Source organism: Pseudorca crassidens, chromosome 7, assembly GCF_039906515.1.
Source record: "Pseudorca crassidens isolate mPseCra1 chromosome 7, mPseCra1.hap1, whole genome shotgun sequence".
Classification (NCBI taxonomy): domain Eukaryota; kingdom Metazoa; phylum Chordata; class Mammalia; order Artiodactyla; family Delphinidae; genus Pseudorca; species Pseudorca crassidens.
This window is the reverse complement of record NC_090302.1, coordinates 2,871,013-2,888,411: the sequence shown is the minus strand read 5'-3', so window position 1 is coordinate 2,888,411 and position 17,399 is coordinate 2,871,013. Positions and strand designations below refer to the sequence as shown.

Sequence of the window (17,399 nt, the reverse complement as noted above, 5' to 3'; positions counted from 1 at the left end):
GACAGGGGTTCCATGGAAGGGGTGGCGTGGGTAGTGGCTCTGAGGCCCTATCACCAGGCAGGCGGGGAGGCCACAGGCCTCTGGATTCCAGGCTAATTGGCGTCTGGCGGAGCACTCTCCTCGACAGCAGGCCTGCCTTCCCGCCCAGGTCTGCACGCTGACCCCAACCCCGGGACGCCCCCTAAAACCAAAACTGACGCAGCCGCATCTGCCTGGGCCGCCCCGGGAAGTCTCTGACCCAGGCCCTCTCCCAGCCGGGAGGCACCACGGTGGCTGGGCTGCAGGCCTGGGAGGAATGGCTCCCTGACCTCGGGGCCAGAGCATCGCAGGGAACCCAGCCGGAGACAGACGCGGGCTCCAGAGGCATCCAGGGGAGATTAGAGGCGGCCACATAAACAGTGATAGGGAGACGCGTCTGCACTGATCCAGATGCTGGATGGGAAACAAAGCTCTGGGCAGAGTTCACCCCCGCGGGAATTGCCCAACTGGACTGTTGCAATGGGTTAGGATTCCAGGGTTGGCCCTGCAGACAGCCGCCAGGCAGGCCCTCCCGGTGGCCCTGAGCGCCTGGGGTTTGGGGACGATGGTTGCCGAGCAGGGAGGAAAGGCGGGTGTCCCTGGGCCCCCATACCCCGCCGTCTGTGGACAGGATGTGAGGGTCAGGAGCAAGGCCTCGGGTGCTGCAGTGGCTCAGGGCTGACCGTTCTCATCCCGGGACCGTCCCGAGGCGTCCCCCTTTGCCCCCAGGAAGCAGGGAAGACCCAAGCCGACACCTGTCCGACAAGGCCATGGGGCCTGGCTGCACCCTCCTCTTCCCCCACTCCCCACCCACCGCTCTCCCATCACACGGGCCTGGGGGAGCAGATGCCGCCCGCAGCAGGATGGGTCTTAAACCTGCCCCAACACATGCCCTCCGGCCACGGGATGCGCCGACCCCGCCCCAGCTCGCCAGGACTCCCGAAGGCCACACGCCCTGGCCTCACCCTCCCTGTCGTGCACAGGTGGTCGGGCAACCATCGACCAGCCCCTGCCCCTGCTCTCCCGACAGAAGGCTGAGCAGCCCAGTTCTTTCCACTGTCTCTCACCAAATCTCTCCCTTTTTCTGCAGAATCTAATTTCTTTTTCGGTCAAGCCACCATGTACTGAGCACTTTAAAGTACAGTAGGTATGAGGCCATCTCGTCCGCTGGACCCACCGTGAAGCAGGTGCTCTTGCCCCATTCTACAGGTGGGAAGACCAAGGGGGTGAAGGGTCACAGCCAGAACAGCAGCCCAGAGCCTCGGGTTTGCTCCCTTCAGCGTCCGTCTTCCTCTGCCCGAGCTTCGCCCTGCCCATCTCCCTCTCTGTCCCGCCGGGCAGCCCCTCGGGCCTCAGACCAGACACAGGCAAACAGCCCTGCGGGAGGATTGAAGGTCAGATAGACCGACGGTGACCAGTGCCTCCCTGGGCCTCCGTCCCCACTTTTGAGGTTAGGGTCCTGCTGGGATTCAGGAGCACCACCTGAGTAGCAATGGCTCCCTTCCTCTGGCTGGGGGGGGGGGGGGTCGACCCCAGAGGAGGCAGCTCCACTCCCGAAGGGCCCCCAGTTCTCCCAGGTGAGACGCCCAGAGGCACAGCCTCCCACCCAACCTGGCTGTTGGGCTCCCTGCCGAGTTCTCGGTGGGCACCCCCGTGACATGCTGGCCTCTGAGCCCCACCTCCCAGCTCAATCCACCTTGCGATCACAGAAGCCCAGGCAGGAAGCAGAACCTTCAGGAAGGCTAAGAGGGGACAGGCCCTGGCTGAGAACCCTGCTGTCCAGCCAAGGCCATGCTCAAGGGTGTGTCCAGGACCCCTGGCTGGCCCGTCCCCAGCAGGACCCGTGTAATCTGCCCAAAGCAACGTGGCTAGTTAAAAGTTTTATTGATTGAACACAACTGAGTGTTAGTAGTAAAAGTTCTCCTGATGTAACCCACTTTTTCTTAATGGGCAATCTCAGACACTCGAGTTTGTGTGTTAAAGGAGCTTTAGGACAATTTAATAGCTCATAAAATTTTATAGTCCCAGTTGAAATCAGAGTGATAACTCTGGCCTGCACAGCAATAGTTTGCGAAATGTCTCTCATCTATTTTTTGCCCCGTTTATTGGAAAGTTAACATCTGCTCCGCTATGGGTGGAAAGAAAAGGGAAGGAAAATAATGATCTATTTTTCTAGAAGAGAGGTAAGAGATTTGGGCTCTCCTGGCAGCATCCTATTTTCCAAACACGTGGTTTTCTTTAAGTCAAAAAGAGATTTGAAAAACCGGCTGGCCCACAGTTCACCGAAGGGACGCCCCAGCTGGCGTCAGGACCCCTCGGTGACTACTGAGGAATTGAAGTCTATCCAGACCACGGCCACGTCCCAGGATCAGCCCAAACCTGGGGAGCCCGCTAAGAATCACTGCCTGGTAATTTATAAAGCACCTACTGTGTGCATGGTTCAGGGGGCCCACAAGGACACAAGTTCACTGACCACAAGGAGGACTGGCCCTCGGCAGGTTAAACAGGCAGCCTTTCCGAAGGCTTCTGGGAAGAGGCGGAGGCGGGACTGGGGCTCCAGGGATGTGCAGGATTCAGAGGCGGGGTCCAAGGGACAGGAGAGCCCCAAGTCCCGGCTGCACCACTGGGCAGCATGTCACCTGACCTCTGGGAGTCTCAGTTTCCTTGTCTTTCAAATGGGGATCACACAGCACCTGCCTCTTAGGGTCAGTGTGAAGATAAAAGGAAATGAAGTATGTGGAACGCCGGCCAGAGCTGGTGCCTCACACATTATCAAAAAGAAGGAAATTCGGGAAAACCATGGGGATCAACCTCAGAAACACCATCCTAAGTGAAAGAAGGTGGACATGAAAGGTCACACGTGGTACAATTCCTTCTCTATGAAGCGTCAGCGTAAGTAAATCCTCAGAGACTGAAAGCAGATTGGTGGTTGCCAGGGGCTGGGGGAGGGGGAGGGGTTTCCTTTCGGGGTAACGACCATGTTTTGGAACCAGACAGACAGGCGGGGGTTGCACAACAGTGTGAATGGGCTAAATGTCACTGGACCGTCCCCTTGGAGATGGTTCGTTTTATGGTATGTGAATTTCACCGCGATTAAAAAACATTTCTTAAATTTATATTTAAGAAATATAAATATATTTTATATTTATATAAAATAAATGGAATGCTCGCTGGGGCCAGACACAGGGCCGCCTGTCACCCTTCAGCCTGTGAAGAGTGAGCTGCTGGGTGGCCCCCACCCCCGCCACGCCCTGTCCAGCCCTGGGAGCTTGGAGCCCGGCCGGCGGCGCCCAGCGGAGGCCAGACACGGCAGGCGGGGGGCGGGGCGGGCGCAGGTTGGCTGCCCCGCGAGGTGAGGTGCGGTGGAGAGGCCCGCGTCCCGGGGCTGCTGGAAGGGCTATGCTACACGCAAGGTAATTTGGGGGGTGCATTAGGAAGAGAGAAGGACGAGCTCTCAGGCATACTGGCTGCACCTGCTGGGAGCGCCTGCCCTGGGAGCCACAGGGACCTGCGCAGTGGGAAGCCCACAGGGGTCAAGGCAGAGCCCCACCTGCCCCCGACTTTGGGGGCGTTCTGCTCCACCTCCCCGGCCATGCTCGCTCTCCTGGCTTCTCTGGATTCCTCTCAGACTTCCCCTCCTGATTCCACCCCGGGGCCGGGGAGAGGGAGCCCGGGGCTGTGGCTCTCTGTGCTGTGCCCGCCCCGTAGGCAGCCAGGCCCACGGTGTGAGTCTCCCTGCCCGGAGAGAAGGCTGCCTGGCCCAGCAGCCATGGAAGTAGCGCCCGCCACATGTGGCTGCCACGATGCTGGGCCCTGGGCTTTCCCCACCGAGCCCCACTCCCTGGACAGCCCCTGGGCTTTTGGCCACCAGGGGAAAGGATAAAGAGAGGCCGTGCGCCTCCTGCCACGTGCAAGCACCCATGCTCAGAGGGTGGGGCAACACTGTCACGCGGAACTCAGGTGCCCAAGGACCACGGGGGGCATTCAGCCAGGCGAGGCTCAGCGAGCCCAACAGCACTGCCTGGTGGGATCCCAGGGCTCAGGGAGACCATGCTGCCACGGGTGCCCAGGTCTGCCCAGACCGGGCCAGTATTTATAGTGTCGCCTGACCGGCAAGAAACATACCCGCCAAAGAATCTGCAAATCTTCAAATTCATAAATGCCCTAACGGGTTAGCGACCCCTTGAAACGCAGGCAGGTGTACGGAAAAATGCCTCCCTCCCCGTGATAACCCCACACGGGTGGAAGGGGAGCAATCTGCAGAGCACCTGGCTGTTCTTGAGGCGGGCTTGCCATTTTCTCCAAGGAGTGGGTTTTATCAGATCCGGATGCCCAAGACCCTGGGGCCTGGCCACGGAAGGACGGGACTGGACGGCCCGTCTCGGGAGCCACACACTGTCTGGCCCTGCACCCGGTCCCCGTGGGCAGCTCAAGCAGAGGGCAAAATCCACTTCACAGGCCTGCGGTGAGACCTTACGGCAGCAGGACTCTGCTTGCCATCCCCTTCCCCCTGCCCTTCGCCGCCCCCTCTGTCCAGAGCCTGCAGGCTCCATCCCATCTCTAGGTCACCTCCTTGAGACCACCCACCAGCAGAAGCCCCCCACCGGCCACTGAGGCTCCCCTCGAGGCCCCTCCGCAAAGCCCTCAGCCGCTTTTCAGTCATTCTGTTCTGTGATTTGATCTGTGTTTATTTCCTGCCTCAGCCTCCGTGGGGCCTGACAGCTTCCCCGCTGCATCTCCCAAGCGCTGAGCCCCGACGGGGGTAAACACTTGTTGAATGAGGACTGGATACCGAAATGGAAAACACTCTGTGATCAGACACCTGAGTTTGAATCCCTGCCCGGCTGCTGAATTGTGACCTTGGCCTCGTTATTTAATCCTTCTTGTCCATAAAATGGACAGAATGACACACACCCACAGACTAGCACTCTTTTCCCATCACTCTGCCTGCCTGTGAATCTCTGGAATGAAAGGATTTTTTAGGAGGTCTTGAGACCACCCTCACCACCAAGAAGAGCTGCAGTTAACTCCTCCGACGTGTTGGCACAAGTGCATTGCAAGGGCACTGAAATAATCCAATTGCAGGAGGAGAGAGAGGGAGCGAGGGAAGGATAATTGAATATCGCAGAGGAAGCTATTCTCAGGTCAGCGGTGTCATGGTTCGTTCTCGTATTTATGTTTTCTAAGAGAGCCCCCAAATAAAACAGTTCCGTTATTGTATGACTTATAAAAGAACGTTATAACATCTTAACAGCAGTCATCGTAACTGCACTTATTGAATACCTACTATGCTCCGTAAAGCTCTCAAGGTGGGTCTTACGCTCCCACTTTGCAGCCAGGAAAGCCACGGCCGCGGCCACGCCGCCCCGGACCACGAGGCCACACTGGGCTGGACCCCGGGTCAGCCTAGTCGGAAGCCGCCCCCCTCTCCCCTGAGCCTCTGCCCGTGAAAAGCCCTTTCCAGATTTCCAGGCGTCCAGGCTCAGTCCTCCGTCGTCAGGCTTAGGTGCTGCTCTGCTCTTCATTTCCAAGTCTGGTTACTACAGATGCAAAATGAAAAATGAGCCAATAACCCAGTAAACCCAAGCCACTCGGCGCGAAATGCAATAACCGTGGTGAAGACCGGGCGGCGAGTCCAGCCAGGCAGATTAAGCAGGCGTCGCGGCGAGAAGCTGTCCTCTCGGGCTCTCGGTGACGTCGAAAGGGCACGGAAAGGTCTCACCCTGAAGAGCAGAGGGGGGTCCCAGCCAGGGCGGGGTGGGGGAAGGGACCCAGGCTCCGGCTGTGACTCACCCTTCCCAGCAAGGGGCCAGGCCCGGGGCGTTGCTCCTCTGCCCCTTGGCTTCCAGGTTTGGACACTGAAAACACACACACCTCGAAAGTTCCGGCACGCGTGAAGACTCCAAGAACGTTAGTGCCCGCCCGGTGTGTGAAATGGGTGTAATCCTGCTAATCTTGAATGACAACTTTCCAACAGAGGATAGCACAGGTGGTGAAGGCATTTGGGGTTGGAGGTTCTGTTCTTTTTTTTACTTTTTTTTTAAATCGAAGTATAGTTGGTTTGCAATGTTGCGTTAGTTTCAGGTGTATAGCAAAGTGATTCAGTTACACATACACACACGCACGTATTCTTTTTCAGATTCTTTTCCCTTATAGGTTACTACAAGATACTGAGTTTAGTTCTCTGTGTTATACGGTAGATCCTTGTTGGTTATCTATTTTATGTATAGTAGTGTGTATATGTTTACCCCAAACTCCTAATTTATCCCTCCCCTACCCCCTTTCCCCTTTGGTAACTACAAATTTGTTTTCTAAGTCCGTGAGTCTGTTTCTATTTCATAAATAAGTTCATTTGTATCATTTCTTTAGATTCCACATATAAGTGATATCATATGGTATTTGTCTTTCTCTGTCTGGTTTTTTGAAAGGAATAGACGTAAAATATAACAAGCTGCTCTGCTTACCACACTGGTTATGATCTCCCGGGAAGGGGACGGACAGAGAGCAGTGATGACGCCCACACTAAAGCAATATGTTACTGCAGACTCAGAGGTCCACGGGCCAGGTAAGGTCCTGACAGGCTTTCAGTCCTGGAGACATCTTTTTTTTTTTTTTTTTTAATATTTATTTCTTTATCTGTTTCGCCGTGTCGGGTCTTAGTTGTGGCACGCGGGATCTGCGTGGCTGCACGCGGGATCTTTAGTTGTGGCGTGCGGGATCTTTAGTTGCAGCATGCAGGATCTAGTTCCCCGACCAGGGATCGAACCCGGGCCCCCTACATTGGGAGCACAGAGCTTTAGCCACTGGACCACCAGGGAAGCCCCCGGGAAGGTTTAAAAACATTCATGCCTCACCCCCCCCCCCCCAGACCTGGATTTCACTGGCCTGGGTGTGGCCAGCTGGCCAAGCACACCTGACACCTACGCTCCCTCCTCGGTGCCCTCCTGAGGGGCCAGGAGTCTGCAAAGCCCCCCAAAATGGGCCTGCACCAGCCAGCCCAGCGCAGCTGTCTCAGTAATAGCATCAGAGCTGTGCCGCCTCGTGCGTGGAGTCACTGAGCACCCGGACGCTCTTGAGGGCCGAAGCCCCGCCCCTTCCAGGAAGTCTCCATCAACCAGGAAACCCAACCGGACTCCCTCCTCCCAGCCACGGCCGCTGGGTTCTGGGTCTGTCAGACAAAGTGAGGCCCCTGGCCTTGACCGGCCCCTGGCAGCACGGCCGTGAAGGATCTGGAAGCCTCGAGCACCCGCGGCGGGGCTCAGTGGGCCCGCACCAAGCACGTGAACCCCCTGCCCAGGGGCGATCCCTTCAGAGCTCAGCGCCCCCAACAGCAGCCTGCCCGGCCACATCGGAGCCGGAGGTGACAGGAAAAGGCAGTGACCCTGACCCTCTGTATTTAAGAACTGGGCATTTGATTCACTGTGGCCTTTCTGCGTTAATTTTGATTTTTAAGAGTATTGCATTAAAGCAGTATTTCTCTCGATGACGAGCTTCCTAGAGCCTGGGAAGAGCGCCTTGCTCTCCTTACCCTGGTCCCAGCCCTGGCCTCTCTGTGGTCTACCGTGCTGATGCCTGCTCTCTGGACCTGTGGACACTCTGCTGGTCATTCTGTTGACCCGCCAAGCCCCCCCAGCAAGTGAAGACGTCCTCTGTTCAGTCTCCGGAGCGTTTATTGTCACAGGGGTCCATCATGATGGTTAAAAGCTAAGCGGCCCCACCTCCAAGGGGCATTTTGGAAATTCAGGAAAGGCTGTTTTGGGGGTGTCTCAATGACCGTGGCGAGGGAGGGGCGCCCTTGACATTCAGTAAACAAGGGCCCACCATCGCACAGACCAGCTCCGCTGACCACACTGTTCCGAGTCACACACAATTTCTTTTTTCTTTCTTTCTTTTTAATTTAATTTTTATTTTATGTTGGAGTATAGTTGACTTACAATGTTGTGTTAGTTTTAGGTGCAGAGCAAAGTGATTCAGTTATACATATACCCATTCTTTTTCAGTTTCTTTTCCCATATAGGTTATTACAGAATATTGAGTAGAGTTCCCTGTGCTATACAGTAGGTCCTTGTTGATCATCAATTTTATATATAGCAGTGTGTATGTGTTAATCCCAAACTCCTAACGTATCCCCCGCACACACACCTTTTCCCCTTAGGTAACTACACACAACTTCTAAAGGTCGCACCAGACGTTCAGGCACATGACCCGAGCTAGAAGCGTACAGAGGGAGCCCTGAGCCTCCTTTGTGTGTGTTCAGCAATTGTCGAACTTTTCAGGAAAGTGTCCACCTGTAGGTTGAAGTCCACGTGCCTTGTTCTGTTTGGAATTTACCATCTGGGATAATCAGGTCACAGACAGACACACCTGCAGGTGCTGGAGGCCCACACACCTCACCTGTGTCTGCTGCATCCTCGGCCGTGGCCGGCGTGGGGACTTCCTGCAGCTCCTACAGGAGACGGGCTGGTGTCCACATACTGAAACACAGATTATCTTATTATCAATGATTTCCCGGCTATTCCTCCCTTATGTCACAGTCGGGACATTACATTGATTTTTTTCTGAAATTATGTGTGAGATGAGTTACATCTCCTATGATTTTTATATCAAACAGTAAAGGGACGGGTCTGACGAGGGAGAACAGGTCAACCCAGTGTCCAGGCTGCCCACCAAACCGTCTGGGAGCATCACAACACGCTGGTCCCCAGGGCCTGGCCCGGGATGCTGACACACCTGGTCTGGGAAGTGACCTGGGCAGGGGGTGGATGGAGAACCTGAGCAGCACAGACTGCGTCCAGTCCCAGCTTGGGTGAATTCCCTGCACGCTGCAGGCCTCAGTTTTCTCATCTGTGAAATGGGAACATCCCAGACGCACCCAGACCCAAGCACACAGACACGGGAAAGAGGCTACCTCCTTCGGCCTCATGCTCCCCTGACAGCGTGAGAGTGTCTGTGTGTCCACCTCACCGCTCCCCAGCCTGGGCCCCCTCCGCACGGAGCCAGCACACAGTGGGTGCTCACCGAATGTGTGTTGCCACGCAATGTGCCATGAGGAAGTGAGAGTCGCCCTTTCCTCAAGAGAGGCTAGTGGGGGCTCCCCATCCCCTTCCAGGGGGAAGCAACTCAGCTACGGGTGGCCAGGCTAACCTGGCCGATGGCATAATACAATACTGAAGACGCAGGACGCTCACGTAAGTAGCTGTGTGCTCTCTGGGCCCCGGGAAGCTTCATGACTCCAGGGAGGGAGGGAGGGAGCCCCACGCCCAGGAACTATCTTCTGCAGCACAGAATTCCCATGGGGGGCTGTCAGGGCGAGAGGGAGAGATGAAGGGGCCGTGGCCCACCCGCCCAGGGCTCTGGGGGAGGCCGAGGCAGGGAGAGGGCCGGCCTTCCTTTGGGGGAAATAAGGGATCGACCCCTCCCGCGAGCGTCTATAGTCTCAGTTATCGTGATGGAGGGGCAAATGGGAGCCCGCCTGCCCCAGAGAGCTCCTGGTACTTCATTAGCCTGTTGTCTTCCCAACCATCTGACTGGAGAGAAAGCCCAGGAGCTGAGTGGCTTTGAGATCCGGACCAGGAGGTAGGGGGTCGTGGGGCCTGGGGCTCCATTCCTGCCCCCCATGGCAGCCTGGCCGCCCTTGCTCCAGAAGCCCTTCCCAGCCTCACAAGGAGCAGGGCGGCTCCAGGCCCAGAAAGGGGCAAAGGGACCAAAGGGCGATGGCACAGGCTCTTTCCGGGTTGTCACTGGTTTCTGAGCAGTGTGGCGGCCTGGACCCATCCCAGGTGCCGACTGTGTCTGGTACAAGGGGGAAGAATCCTTTTCATTGTTTTGTTCGGGTATAATTCACATACAGTAAAACTCACCCTTCTTCGTGCACACTCCTGAGAGTCCTGACAAGCGTGTGCGGTCACCTGAGCATCGAGATCTAGCTCGTGCCGTCACCCGCCAGCTCCCCTGTGCCCCTTTGCTGTCAGCCCACCCCCACTCCAGCTGCTGGCAGCGGTCCACTGCTTCCTGCGCCTGTCGCGCGGCCATGTGAGTGGAACCGGAAAGCACGTGGCCTTTGGAGCCACGCCCTGGCGCTGCAGCCTTTTCGCTGCTCGTAGCGCTCCGCGCAGGCATGGCCTCGGGCGATCTGTTCCCCAGACGAAGGACCTTCGGCTGTCTCTAGTTTTTGCTTAACCAAGTTCTAAAAAGTTGCTTCTCAGCTCAGAGCAGGCTTCACGGCCACCAGCCCTGGAACACAGCCCTGGGGCCACTGTGCGCTGACGTCTGGGCAATCATGAGAATCCCTGGGGGGGTGAGGCTCGGGCTGGTACTCACCCGGGGCCGTCGGACCCCCGCCCCCGCACGCCCCTGCGCTTGACAAGCCAGCGTTGCTGGGAGGCCGCCTGGGGTCTCAGGCCTTCTACGAATGGGGCCTGGGGTCCTGAGGGGCGTCTGCTTCCCCTCTGCACCCCTCCCACCTCCACCACCTCCTCACGTGAGCGGCACGCGGGGGCCGTGCCCGCCCTCACCCAGCCCCTCCCACTGGAAGAGGATGGAATGAATGGCGTTTCCCGGCAGCTGATGAACTGGGCACGAACTCGACTCAGCTGAGGGAGGGATGCGGGGGGAGGACCCTGTAGCCGTTCTTCAGCCCCTCCGGCCAGCCGTGTGTCCCTTTGTTCCCGAGGGAGGGACGGTGGGGCTGGACGGCCACTGGGTGCCTCTCCGCCGCCCTCCAGAGAAGAGATCACTCAGGCCCTGATACGATCACTGCGGGACAAGCAGAAATTGGAGTGTCCCTGGTGCTTGATCGCGCCCGCCGTGGCCGCGGGGTCGTTAGCGGCCAGCGTAACGGCCCGCATTCAGCTCCCCTGGCAGCCCCGTGACCTTGGCGGCTCAGAGCCCATTGCCGTTTTAATGAAAAATCAGGAGTTAGGGAACGGCTGTGGCTTGGAGCGGGGAGAGAGGGGGTGGGCTCTGTGCGGCCGCCCTCTGCCCACCTGTCCACACCGACTGCAGGCCGCCCTGCTCCCACCTCTGGCCGCCCAGCCACGCTGACGCCCTCATGGTGGGGCCCGGGGACCCCCGAAGAGACCAAGGTCCCCAGCGCCAGGGACCTTGGGTCCTAGCTGTGACAAGCAGCTGCGGGCCCCCAGCGGAGGGCGGGGTGGGGAGGAAGGCCGTGAACATCTGTCATGGGCGTGCGGAGGAGCCCACAGGGGTGTGTCCTCACCGCACCGGGACCAAGGGACGCTCCATCCAGCCTGGGCCATGGTGCCCACTCCGACACCCACGCGCCGGCCCCGGTTTCCCCGTCTCCAATAGCTCGGCCCCCCCGGCTCCCCCAGTAAGAACCGACGGCTTCACTGAAGCACCTACTGGGTGTCTTCCCTGTCCCCAGAGCGCCCCGTGACCCCGGGCTGCCATTCACCCCATTTTCAGAGGAGGAGGCTGGAGTGACGCCCCCCCGCCCAAGGTCATGCAGCGAAAAGAGCACACACCGCCGGGGTGCAGACCCTCCCCCCGGGCCGGGGTGGGCTCACTCACACCCTGAGCTGTGCCTGTGAGCTCTTTCCCAGGAGCTGGGGCCCCGCTCCGTCACCTCCCCGCTCTGAACCGCGCCGGCCCCTCTGGGCGGACAGCTCCCCCAGGCAGGGGGCGCCTAACCCAGCAGAGCACCCCTGCCTGCTCTGTCTGCACCCACCTCCAGGCCTACACAGAATCCAAGCACCAGCGCTTCCCTGGTGGCGCAGCGGTTGAGAGTCCGCCTGCCGATGCAGGGGACACGGGTTCGTGCCCAGGTCTGGGAGGATCCCATATGCCGCAGAGCGGCTGGGCCCGTGAGCCGCAACTACTGAGCCTGCGCGTCCAGAGCCTGTGCTCCGAAAGGCCGCGATAGTGAGAGGCCCGCGCACTGCGATGAAGAGTGGCCCTCACTCGCCGCAACTAGAGAAAGCCCTCGCACAGAAACGAAGGCCCAACACAGCAAAAATTAATTAATAAACTCCCACCCCCAACATCTTCTTTAAAAAAAAAAAAGAATCCAAGCACCAAAGTCCAGGGCAGGGCCCAAGCTGGGGAGGCTCCCGGCCCTCCTTCCCTCACAACAGGCGCCCCAGGTGCCCCCTCCCCTTGCAAGCACGCGCAAGGCACAGCGACCCCAGGCTGACCCTGGTGTGGCCCAGGGGGGATTCCCAGCCCAGCCTTGTTCACCTGCTCCAAGCATAGCTCAGAAGGGCCACCGTCCTGATGGCTCACTACCTCCTTGTCACTCCCTGAGCGGGAATACACCTGAGCGGCTTCCCTGGGGACAGTCAGTCCCGCTCTGAGAGCAGAGAGAGAGAAAACAAAACACTCAGTGATGATGGCCGACAGGCCCGGGTCCTCCTTGGGGGCCTGGACTCCCTAAGGGCCATACGTCTGTGACACTCTAAACCCTCACAGCGACCCCGGGAGGCAGAAGCTATCATCAGCCCCATTTTTCAGACCAGAACACAGAGGCACAGAGAGATAAAGTGACTTTCCCAAGGTCACACAGCTCCCAAGCCGGGGGTTCGGGATGCAAACCCAGATAATAGGTCCCAGAGCCCATGCCCTTAATCATCACACTGACCGTGAGGGTAAACACCTCCCACCTCCCACTGCCTTGTTTGTTTTTGTTTTTTTAATAAATTTATTTATTTATTCATTTATTTTATTTATTTATTTTTGGCGGTGTTGGGTCTTCGTTGCCGCGCGCACGCTTTTCTCTAGTTGCGGCGAGCGGGGGCTACTCTTCGTTGTGGCGTGCAGGCTTCTCATTGCAGTGGCTTCTCTTGTTTCACAGCACAGGCTCTAGGCGTGTGGGCTTCAGTACTTGTGTCACACGGGCTCGGTAGTTGTGGCTCGCGGGCTCTAGAGCGCAGGCTCAGTAGTTGTGGCGCACGGGCTTAGTTGCTCCGCGGCATGTGGGATCTTCCTGGACCAGGGCTTAAACCCACGTCCCCCGCATTGGCAGGCGGATTCTTAACCACTGTGCCTAGAGTGGAATAATAGAATAATAATTCCTATTATTTCCCAGTCTTTTTTAGAAAGGCATGGAACTCTAGTCCCATTTTCCTGATGGGAGCAATGAGGCATGAAGGGTTAAATTGGCACCTGCCACCTCCAGGGAACCTTCCTGGTCTACCAGTACTCACATTCCACATCCCTCTGTATCCCTTTGGGGACCCTCACCCACACAGCATGTGTTCTCACTTCTATAAGAAAGCTTGGATGGTTTGACCCCCTCCCCCAAGATGGAGTGTCCCTGGAACCTCACCTTTGTATTCTTTCTTTCTCCTGGAAAACTGCATGCAGTAGGTACTCAGAAATGCTGACCTACTAGATAACTTTGGGGTCGCAGTGAGTCTGCACCCGACAGTGGAGCTGGAGACCAGGCACCCACCTGTTCCCTGGGGCCCAAGGGGGAAGGGAAGGCAAGGGTGGGGGAGGGGAGGGAAGTGAGCCGTCACTCGCTGAGGGCTCCCACAGCCCGGCTGAGCCAGCTGCTCTGCCTACATCTCCCCCGTGAGCTTCAAGAACCTCATGGCAGCTTTGAGTCAGATGGCCTCCCCACTTAGAGATGAGCGAAACGAGACGCCAATAGGGGAAATTACTTGGGAAGAGCCCGCAGCCTGCAGGAGGTGAAGTTTGAAACGGGCTCTTGACACCACATTGCGCCAGCCCCAGGATACCTGGCGTGCGGCAGGTGTCAACAAGCGTCAGAGGACAGAAAGCCTCACTGCAGACACAGCTGGCAGCCGTCCCAGAGGGCAAGTCCAAGGCCAGGCTGCAAGGGCATCAGCCTCCCCAGCCCCATGCGTGCAGGTTCAGAGCCCTGTAGGCTTGTTAATCATCCCCCACGCAGAGGGCAGGTGCAGTTTATAAAGTGGGCCTCGGACACCCCTGCCTCCGTCCAGTAGATGAACACAGGGTTTTGGCAGCGTCCACAGCATGTGGGCTGTATGTTTGGTCCAGAACAACCCACCTTTGACAGTTTCTGCTGGGTGCCCACAGCAACTAACAGAGTCGAGTCACCCCTTTGCCAGGGGACATACCCTCACCTGGCCAGCAGGGGCCGTCTCAGGACCCAGAGGGCAGGGGCAGCTGGGGGACGCTGCTGCCGTGCACACTGGCAGTGACATTGATCCTCCTCCATCTCCTGGCCAGGTGGTCTCTGGGTGCGAAGCCAGTGGAGGCAGGAGGCTGGGATGGGGCTGAACCTCTCGGAGGAGAGGAAGGAGTGAGCCCCCCGTGCTGGAGGGAAGCAGGGAGGAATGGGGAATGTTTCTTCTCCTCCTGTTTTCAGAGTCTTCTTACCAATCCAGGGCACTATGAATGGTGACCACATCCCAGCCCGGGTCACCTGCACCCCTCTGAGAATGCCCCCGCCCCCTTCGGGCACCTCCATGGTCACCTCTGGCACCCTCTCTCAGGGGCCATTCTCTGGTCCACCTCCTGAGTTAGACCCTGGAGCCCAGATTCTGCTAATGGCCAGCTCCTGGTGGCGTCCCCTCTCTGAGCCTCAGTTTCCTCATCTGTAAAATGGGTACCTGTGCCCCAAGGTATGTTTTCTGTGAGGCGAGGCCGGTAAAGCAGTGGGTGCAGAGCCCGGCTGGAGAAATGCCCTATGGCAAGGAGCCACGATCATTAATGACGTAGCTGGGGCCTCGCCCCTCACCCCACCCTCCTCCAGCCATCCATGGGCCCTGGCCCCCGGCCCACCCAGCACAAACCCACCCCAGTTCTCTTCCTGAAGCAGAACAGTGCTCACCCGCACTTCTGCTCCAAAACTCCCAAGACTTCCTGTCCACCAAGCCAGTCTCAACTCCTACTCTGCCTCCGAGGCTTCTGTGGTTGCCATGGACCCAAGGACCTCGCCCGGCCCAACCCAGGCAGCTCCCAGCGAGGGAGGCCTCCGTTGGCCCACGTGGTTGGGTTGGCTTGTGGCAGGAAGGACAACGGGCCAGAGCCTGGGGAGGGACGGACGTCGCCCGTGAGCAGGACAGCTTGCCCGAGACGCAGTGAGGAGAGACCCGGGAAGTCCCGGAGATGGGAGGGGGGTCCCCATGCAGGTGGCCCTGCTCTGTGGGTCAGAGGCCCAGGCCCGAGGAACATCCAGTTGGAACGTCTCACTCACAGTAAGGGTTCCGGGGATCTTGGCCCTGCGTGAGCCCACGCATGCCAAGTTCTTCCTTGCTAAATACTTGGCCACACAGGTTTTTAGGAGAGAGCTGGCCCCAGAGCGCTCCAGCTGCGCATAAATAGGGCAAAGAAAGTGGGGAGTCAGCACTTCCGGGTTTGCTCTCACCCCTGGAAAGCAGTTCAGGCCCATGAGTGTCGATCTCGATGTGCCCATGGGCAACATGGTGATGCAACAGGGGGCAGTGTCAGGGCTTAGTTTCCAAATCCACGAGGGACGCCCATTCTAGCTGCCGAAGGCCTTGGGACCGTGTGCACAGCTGTGCGGCATCTCGAGGACCGTGGGCTCACTCAGCATCAGGACCACCACCACAGCAGCCAGCCCAGGGCCCAGGTGTCACCCCAACTCCCAGGACCTCTGGGAGGCTGAGTTAGATCCAGAGCCTCGCAAGCCAGGGTCCCCAGACCGGGCTCTGGTGGTGCCAACGTCTTTTACCATCAGTGACCAACAAGAGCAGGACGTGTGACGGGCCGTCCTCTATTCTGACCTCATGTGACTTTCACTCTCTGGGGGTTTAGATGTCCTTTGTTTTATGAACTCGTGGTGACAGCGGGTGGAAGTTGGGTGTTTGTTTTGTTTGTTTGAGGGTCTTGACTCAGTAAAGGAAGAAGTGAGCCGCTGTTCGATCCCAGATGGCTGTCTGCACTGTTCTGGGTGCTGAGGGATTCAAGCCCTAGAAAGCAGTGTGTTCTGGGCCATCCTGGGCATCTCACCTGCCACCACCACACCAGCTCCTATTTCGACGTGAGCAGGGCAGAATTTCCACCCTAAGGAGGGAGGTGGATGTCTCCTAAGTAAATAAAGGATGTGGTTTCTGGTGAGTGTGATGGACGTCACACAGCAAACAAGCAGGGGCAGGGACTGAGAACGGCAGGGAGGGGTGGGCCCCTTGAGCTGAGGGAGGGAGGGAGCGGCTCCTGTGGGGAACAGCAGGTACAAAGGCCCTGGGGTGGGATGGAGGGGCATGGCTGGGCAGAGGGTGCACAGAGGGCAGTGTCTCAGGGTGTCCACCAGGGCGCGGCAGGGTCAGTAGGGCCTGACAGACAATGATGCTGTCATTTAAGGGGCGGGCGGACACGGGGAAGAGCGGGCTTCTGGCTTGGACACGCCAATTATGAGCTGCTAGGTAATCTCACAATCAAGGTTGTAAGAGATACGGGACTTCCCTGGTGGTCCAGTGGTTAAGACTCCACGCTTCAAATGCAGGGAGCGTGGGTTCGATCCCTGGTTGGGGAAATAGAATCCCACATGCTGTGTGGCACGGCCAAAACAGTTTTTTAAATTTTTTTAATTTTTAAAAAGAAAAAAAAAAGGTTGTAAGAGGTTGACACGTTGAGGCGTTGAGTGGGTGGCTGGATGAACACAGTTCTGGATCTCAGGGTGGACTGGTGCCCAGAAGCCATCCCCACGTGGACGGCGTTTAAAGGGCTGGGAGATGTCCTGGGGGAGGGGCCTAGATGGGGCTGAGTCCCGGTGCTCCCAGGGGGGAAAGAGCCAGAGGGACCAGCCCAGGAGACGGAGAAGGCCCTGCCCAGAGGGAGGAGAAGGGCAGGTGGGGCCAGTGCTTCGGCCCGGAAGGCTGAGAACAAGAGACTTTCTGAGGAAGGACTCGTTGATTGAAGCCGGAAGTGAGGAGGATTTTGCAAAGAGATGCGGGGAGGGGAGTGAGCTCGGTAGCAGGTGAGCCCACATGCAGGGAAGCTGATGACCAGGCCAGAGTGAGGGTGGCTTTGGACCTGTCCTGCCCCAACCCTGAGACCAGGTGCGTTTTGGTGCCTTGACTCACCCAACCGTTACCCCTGAGCTGTGGGCCTCCCTCTGCTGAAGCCCCCATTGCTCCCCAGTGCCCTCAGGTGAAGTCCAGCCCCCATCCTTCCCCAGGAGACCTGCGCTCAGGCCTCGACCTTCTAAAGCCCCTCCAGGACGCCCGCCCCCCTCCCCTGGGAGGGGGCAGGTCAGGCTCACTCCTCACTGGGGTCGGCTCACCTCTGCCCACCCCAGACCTCCAGCTCCCAGAGGCCTCAACCGTGTGTCCAGCCCGGCTGTGAGCACCGAGACACGGCCGCAGAGCCAGAGCGCATGACAACTGGGGGAGACTGCTGGGGTCAGCCGGGCCAGCCACATGCCCTTCGACCTCCCACCTCTCCTTTTCCTCTCTGCTCTCATTGCCCAG

The 17,399-nt window shown here is 58.2% G+C and overlaps 1 long non-coding RNA gene across 1 annotated transcript; it reads left to right on the top strand.

The window, feature by feature from the left end:
• Nucleotides 1–2,616: 2,616 nt before the first annotated feature.
• LOC137226953 (uncharacterized) lies at nucleotides 2,617–8,551 on the top strand. The gene is made up of 3 exons (XR_010944617.1): nucleotides 2,617–2,910; nucleotides 6,447–6,583; nucleotides 8,295–8,551. It is a non-coding gene; the product is annotated as an uncharacterized lncRNA (long non-coding RNA).
• Nucleotides 8,552–17,399: the final 8,848 nt, after the last annotated feature.